Source organism: Triticum urartu, chromosome 7, assembly GCF_003073215.2.
Source record: "Triticum urartu cultivar G1812 chromosome 7, Tu2.1, whole genome shotgun sequence".
In the NCBI taxonomy this organism is placed as follows: domain Eukaryota; kingdom Viridiplantae; phylum Streptophyta; class Magnoliopsida; order Poales; family Poaceae; genus Triticum; species Triticum urartu.
Window position 1 is genome coordinate 192,765,560 of NC_053028.1, and position 7,085 is coordinate 192,772,644.

Here is a 7,085-nt window from a genome sequence, read left to right on the forward strand (position 1 = left end):
ATAGGCCCCAAGATGGGATCTCATGGATACAGAAAGTTGCGGCGGTGGAATTAGGTTTTTGGCTCCTGTTCTGATCGTTTGGGGGTATGTGTGTATATATAGGAGGAAGAAGTACGCCGGAGGAGCACCGAGGGGCCCACGAGGCAGGGGGGCGCGCCCCCCACCCTCGTGACCGCCTCTTTTGTTCCTTAGAGCAGGGTTCCAAGTCTCCTGGATCACGTTCGGTGAGAAAATCACGTTCCCGGAGGTTTTATTCCGTTTGGACTCCGTTTGATATTCCGTTTCTTTGAAACACTGAAATAGGCAAAAAACAGCAATTCTGGGCTGGGCCTCCGGTTAATAGGTTAGTCCCAAAAATAATATAAAAGTGGAAAATAAAGCCCAATATAGTCCAAAACAGTAGATAATATAGCATGGGGCAATCAAAAATTATAGATACGTTGGAGACGTATCAATCTCCGAACTTCATCCGCAGCATAAAGGGCTTCCCAGCCACGATATCCCCGGCTTGACGTAGCTCCTCCTTCATCGCTCTCATTGCAGAGCGGGTGTCTTTGGTCGCCATCGTGGCCTTCTCCAGGTCTGTCCTATTCGCTCGATCTTCCTTTTCAAGACGCTCGTAACGGTCAGCGGCATTCTTCAATTCCACAGCCATCCTGGCTATCTCCTCCTTGCTTTGGCAGTGAGCAGCCTGTTCGGCTTTCAGCTCCTTAACTGCCTTTAGGGCAGCCGCATCGCTTTTCTTGGCTTGTTCTTTGGCTCGGGCAAGTTCCGCTCGAAGGTTCTCCACGGCCGCAGCTCCATCTGCATTCACACACATGTTATAGATATTGGCATCATGCTCCTCTTCCATGTGTCGCCGAAGGAATCACATACCCTGTGCCTCGTCAAGCCCCTTGTTGACAAGTACGATGTCGGCATCTGCCACGTCAAGCTGCCGCTTTAGCTCGGCAAACTCATCAGTCTGGCTGGCCACCGGACCCTCCGCCACCTACATATTAAGGCGGCACGATTATTCCTGGGACTATGATCCTCTGTGCGCCGTCGTCTTCGACAGCACCCAGAGTCTCAGGGGCTACTATCTACACATGGCACATCTAAAAATGTGCTGTACTGTCAAAAATGTACATCATTTCGCGTACCTCAAAACCCGTTAGTAGACTCATAAAGGCTTCATGCAACCGGCTTTCGGTGGACAAAATCCTTTCAATCACCGTACCCATCAACGTGAAGTGCTCTTCTGAGATAGCCGCTCGCTCTAGCAGATCCCTCAGTACGTCCGACCACACACCAGACGGTGCCGGACTCTTTCGATTGTTCTCTTCAAGAGCCGGATACTGAGGACTTCGGGTGGCCATAGGATTGCCTTCTGGCCTTGCCGGATCAGGAGAAACCCTCCGTGACAACACCTCGGGGTCGCCCGCCTTATGAGGCGGTATGGTAGGGGGAGGCGTTTCACTCTCCATCATCTCTGGAATAAGATCCCCTGAAGACGAGATCTGCTGAGAAGGGCTAAGATACGAACTGCAAGATAAATGCTTCGGTTATTTTCCTCAGAAGTAAAGCGAGGTATTTTCATTATTAAGTACCCTTTTACTTACAGCTCGGTGGAGGGCTGATCCCCTTGAGGGCATAGTGCGGCCGGGGTAGCCCCCGTGGCAGGACCCTCTGGCGAAGATTTCTTCCCCCGTTTGGAGACCATTGTCTCCGGGTCCTAGGAGGCGGTCCTCTTCCTTCCCTGGGGAGAGGAAGTTTCTGTCCCTCCTCCCCGGCTAACCTCCTTCGTGGAGGCGCTAGCCTCCTTCTTCCCCCCTTTATCTTCTCCTAAGGGCGATTGATAAGTGATACGTCTCCAACGTATCTATAATTTTTGATTGCTCCATGCTATATTATCTACTGTTTTGGACTATATTGGGCTTTATTTTCCATTTTTATATTATTTTTGGGACTAACCTATTAACCGGAGGCCCAGCCCAGAATTGCTATTTTTTTTGCCTATTTCAGTGTTTCGGATAAACGGAATATCAAACGGAGTCCAAACGGAATAAAACCTCCGGGAACGTGATTTTCTCACCGAACGTGATCCAGGAGACTTGGAACCCTGCTCTAAGGAACAAAAGAGGCGGTCACGAGGGTGGGGGGCGCGCCCCCTGCCTCGTGGGCCCCTCAGTGCTCCTCCGCCGTACTTCTTCCTCCTATATATACACACGTACCCTCAAATGATCAGAACAGGAGCCAAAAACCTAATTCCACCACCGCAACTTTCTGTATCCACGAGATCCCATCTTGGGGCCTGTTCCGGAGCTCCGCAGGAAGAGGGCCGTCATCACGGAGGGCTTCTACATCATCCTAGCCTCTCCGATGAAGTGTGAGTAGTTTACCTCACACCTTCGGGTCCATAGTTAGTAGCTAGATGGCTTCTTCTCTCTCTTTGAATCTCAATACAAAGTTCTCCCCCTCTATTGTGGAGATCTATTCGATGTAATCTTCTTTTTGCGGTGTGTTTGTTGAGATCGATGAATTGTGGGTTTATGATCAAGTCTATCTATGAATAATATTTGAATCTTCTCTGAATTCTTTTATGTATGATTGGTTATCTTTGCAAGTCTCTTTGAATTATCCATTTGGTTTGGCCAACTAGATTGGTAGTTCTTGCCATGGGAGAAGTGCTTAGCTTTGGGTTCAATCTTGAGGTGTCCTTTCCCAATGACAGAAGGGGCAGCAAGGCACGTGTTGCATCGTTGCCATTGAGGATAACAAGATGGGGTTTATTTCATATTGCATGATTTTATCTCTCTACATAATGTCATCTTTCTTAAGGCGTTACTCTGTTTTTAACTTAATACTCTAGATGCATGCTGGATAGCGGTCGATGAGTGGAGTAATAGTAGTAGATGCAGAATCATTTCGATCTACTTGTTACGGACGTGATGCCTATATGCATGATCATGCCTAGATATTCTCATAACTATGCTCAATTCTGTCAATTGCTCAACAGTAATTTGTTCACCCACCGTAGAATACTTATGCTCTTGAGAGAAGCCACTAGTGAAACATATGGCCCCCGGGTCTATTCTCATCATATCAACCTCCATCACTTTAATCTTGCTTTGCTTTTACTTTGCTTTTACTTTTTACTTTGCATCTTTATACCAAAAATACCAAAAATATTATATCTATCAGATCTCACTCTCGTAAGTGACCGTGAAGGGATTGACAACCCCTAATCGCGTTGGTTGCGAGTAGCTATCGCTTTGTGCAGGTACGAGGGTCTTGAGTGTGGGCTCCTACTGGATTGATACCTTGGTTCTCAAAAACTGAGGGAAATACTTACGCTACTCTGCTGCATCATCCCTTCCTCTTCGGGGAAAGCCAACGCAAGCTCAAGACGTAGCAAGAAGGATTTCTGGTGCTGTTGCCGGGGAGTCTACGCAAAAAGTCAACATACCAAGTACCCATCACAATCCCTATCTCTTGCATTACATTATTTGCCATTTGCCTCTCGTTTTCCTCTCCCCCCAATTCACCCTTGCCGTTTTATTCGCCCTCTCTCTCTATCCTCCCTCTCTATTTGCCTTTTTTGCCCGCTTGCCTTTTTGTTGGCTCGTGTGTTAGATTGCTTGTTTGTCGCGATGGCTCAAGATACTACCAAATTGTGCGACTTCACCAATACCAATAATAATGATTTCCTTAGCACTCCGATTGCTCCTCTTACCGATGCTGAATCTTGTGAAATTAATACTGCTTTGTTGAATCTTGTTATGAAAGATCAATTCGCCGGCCTTCCTAGTGAAGATGCCGCTACTCATCTGAATAGCTTCGTTGATTTATGTGATATGCAAAATAAAAAAGATGTCAATAATGATGTCGTTAAATTGAAGATATTTCCTTTTTCGCTTAGAGATCGTGCTAAAGCTTGGTTTTCGTCTTTGCCTAAGAATAGTATTGATTCATGGAACAAGTGCAAAGATGCTTTTATCTCTAAGTATTTTCCTCCCGCTAAGATCATCTCTCTTAGAAACGATATTATGAACTTTAAACAACTTGATCATGAACATGTTGCACAAGCTTGGGAGAGAATGAAATTAATGATACGTAATTGCCCTACTCATGGTTTGAATTTGTGGATGATTATACAAAAAATTTATGCCGGATTGAATTTTTCTTCTAGAAATCTTTTAGATTCGGCCGCGGGAGGCACTTTTATGGAAATTACTTTAGGAGATGCTACTAAACTACTAGATAATATTATGGTTAATTATTCTCAATGGCATACTGAAAGATCTTCTAATAAAAAAGTGCATGCGATAGAAGAAATTAATGTGTTGAGTGGAAAGATGGATGAACTTATGAAATTATTTGCTACTAAGAGTGTTTCTTCTGATCCTAATGATATGCCTTTGTCTACTTTGATTGAGAATAACAATGAATCTATGGATGTGAATTTTGTTGGTAGGAATAATTTTGGTAACAACGCTTATAGAGGGAATTTTAATCCTAGGCCATATCCTAGTAATCCTTCTAATAATTATGGGAATTCCTACAACAACTCTTATGGAAATTATAATAAGATGCCCTCTTGTTGGGGAACGTAGCATAAATTCAAAATTTTCCTACGTGTCACCAAGATCCATCTATGGAGTCATCTAGCAACGAGGGAGGAGTGGATCTACATACCCTTGTAGATCGCGCGCGGAAGCGTTCAAGAGAACGGGGTTGATGGAGTCATACTCGTCGTGATCCAAATCACCGATGATCCTAGCGCCGAACGGACGGCACCTCCGCGTTCAACACACGTACGGAGCAGCGACGTCTCCTCCTTCTTGATCCAGCGAGGGGAAGGAGAGGTTGATGGAGATCCAACAACACGACGGCGTGGTGGTGGAAGTAGCGGGATTCCAACAGGGCTTCGCTAAGCGCTGCGGGAGGAGGGAGATGTGTCACGGGAGGGAGAGGGAGGCGCCAGGCCTTGGATTGAGTTGCCCTCCCTTCCCCCCACTATATATAGGGCCAAGGGAGAGGGGGAGGGTGCAGCCTTGCCCCTTCCTCCAAGGAAGGGTGCGGCCAAGTGGGGGGAGGAGTCCATCCTCCCCAAGGCACCTCGGAGGTGCCTTCCCCCTTTAGGACTCTCCCTTTTTCCTCTTCTCTTGGCGCATGGGCCTCTTGGGGCTGGTGCCCTTGGCCCATATAGGCCAAGTCGCACCCCCTACAGCCCATGTGGCCCCCGGGGCAGGTGGCCCCACCCGGTGGACCCCCGGGACCCTTCCGGTGGTCCCGGTACAATACCGGTGACCCCGAAACTTGTCCCGATAGCCGAAATAGCACTTCCTATATATAATTCTTTACCTCCGGACCATTCCGGAACTCCTCGTGACGTCTGGGATCTCATCCGGGACTCCGAACAACTTTCGGGTTACCGCATACTAATATCTCTATAACCCTAGCGTCACCGAACCTTAAGTGTGTAGACCCTACGGGTTCGGGAGACATGCAGACATGACCGAGACGTTCTCCGGTCAATAACCAACAGTGGGGTCTGGATACCCATGTTGGCTCCCACATGTTCCACGATGATCACATCGGATGAACCACGATGTCAAGGACTTAATCAATCCCGTATACAATTCCCTTTGTCTATCGGTACGATACTTGCCCGAGATTCGATCGTCGGTATCCTGATACCTTGTTCAATCTCGTTACCGGCAAGTCTCTTTACTCGTTCCGTAACACATCATCCCGTGATCAACTCCTTGATCACATTGTGCACATTATGATGATGTCCTACCGAGTGGGCCCAGAGATACCTCTCCGTCACACGGAGTGACAAATCCCAGTCTCGATTCGTGCCAACCCAACAGACACTTTCGGAGATACCTGTAGTGTACCTTTATAGCCACCCAGTTACGTTGTGACGTTTGGCACACCCAAAGCACTCCTACGGTATCCGGGAGTTGCACAATCTCATGGTCTAAGGAAATGATACTTGACATTAGAAAAGCTTTAGCATACGAACTACACGATCTTTGTGCTAGGCTTAGGATTGGGTCTTGTCCATCACATCATTCTCCTAATGATGTGATCCCGTTATCAACGACATCCAATGTCCATGGTCAGGAAACCGTAACCATCTATTGATCAACGAGCTAGTCAACTAGAGGCTTACTAGGGACATGGTGTTGTCTATGTATCCACACATGTATCTGAGTTTCCTATCAATACAATTCTAGCATGGATAATAAACGATTATCATGAACAAGGAAATATAATAATAACTAATTTATTATTGCCTCTAGGTCATATTTCCAACACCTCTGAATTTGAGAATAGTGTTAAAGAGTTTATGAATTCACAAAAGAATTGTAATGCTTTGCTTGAGGAGAAATTGCTTAAAGTTGATGATTTGGTAAGAAACGTTGATAGAATTTCTCTTGAGGTTGATTCTTTAAAGCTTAGATCTATTCCTCCTAATCATGATATCAATGAGTCTCTCAAATCCATGAGAATTTCCATTGATGAGTGCAAGGAAAGAACCGCTAGGATGCGTGCTTCCAAAGATGCCTTTATTAAAGCGTGTTCTTCCAATACCTATGAAAATCAAGATGAAGATCTAAAAGTTATTGATGTGTCCCCTATTAAATCTTTATTTTGCAATATGAATCTTGATGAAACTGAATATGATCTTCCTTTACCTAGAAGGTGTTCTAAAAATTCGGAGTATTTAGATCTTAATGATGAAATTGATGAAAGTGGGATTGAAAGAAATAAAAATCTAGATGTTGCTAAACCCACTATATTGGATTTCAAGGAATTTAATTATCAAAGTTGCTCTTTAATTGATTGTATTTCCTTGTTGCAATCCGTGCTAAATTCTCCACATGCCTATAGTCAAAATAAAGCCTTCACCAAACATATTGTTGATGCCTTGATGCAATCTTATGAAGAAAAACTTGAGTTGAAAGTTTCTATCCCTAGAAAACTCTATGATGAGTGGGAACCAACTATTAAAATTAAAATTAAAGATCATGAGTTTTATGCTTTGTGTGATTTGGGTGCTAGTGTCTCTACTATTCCCAAGACTTTGTGTG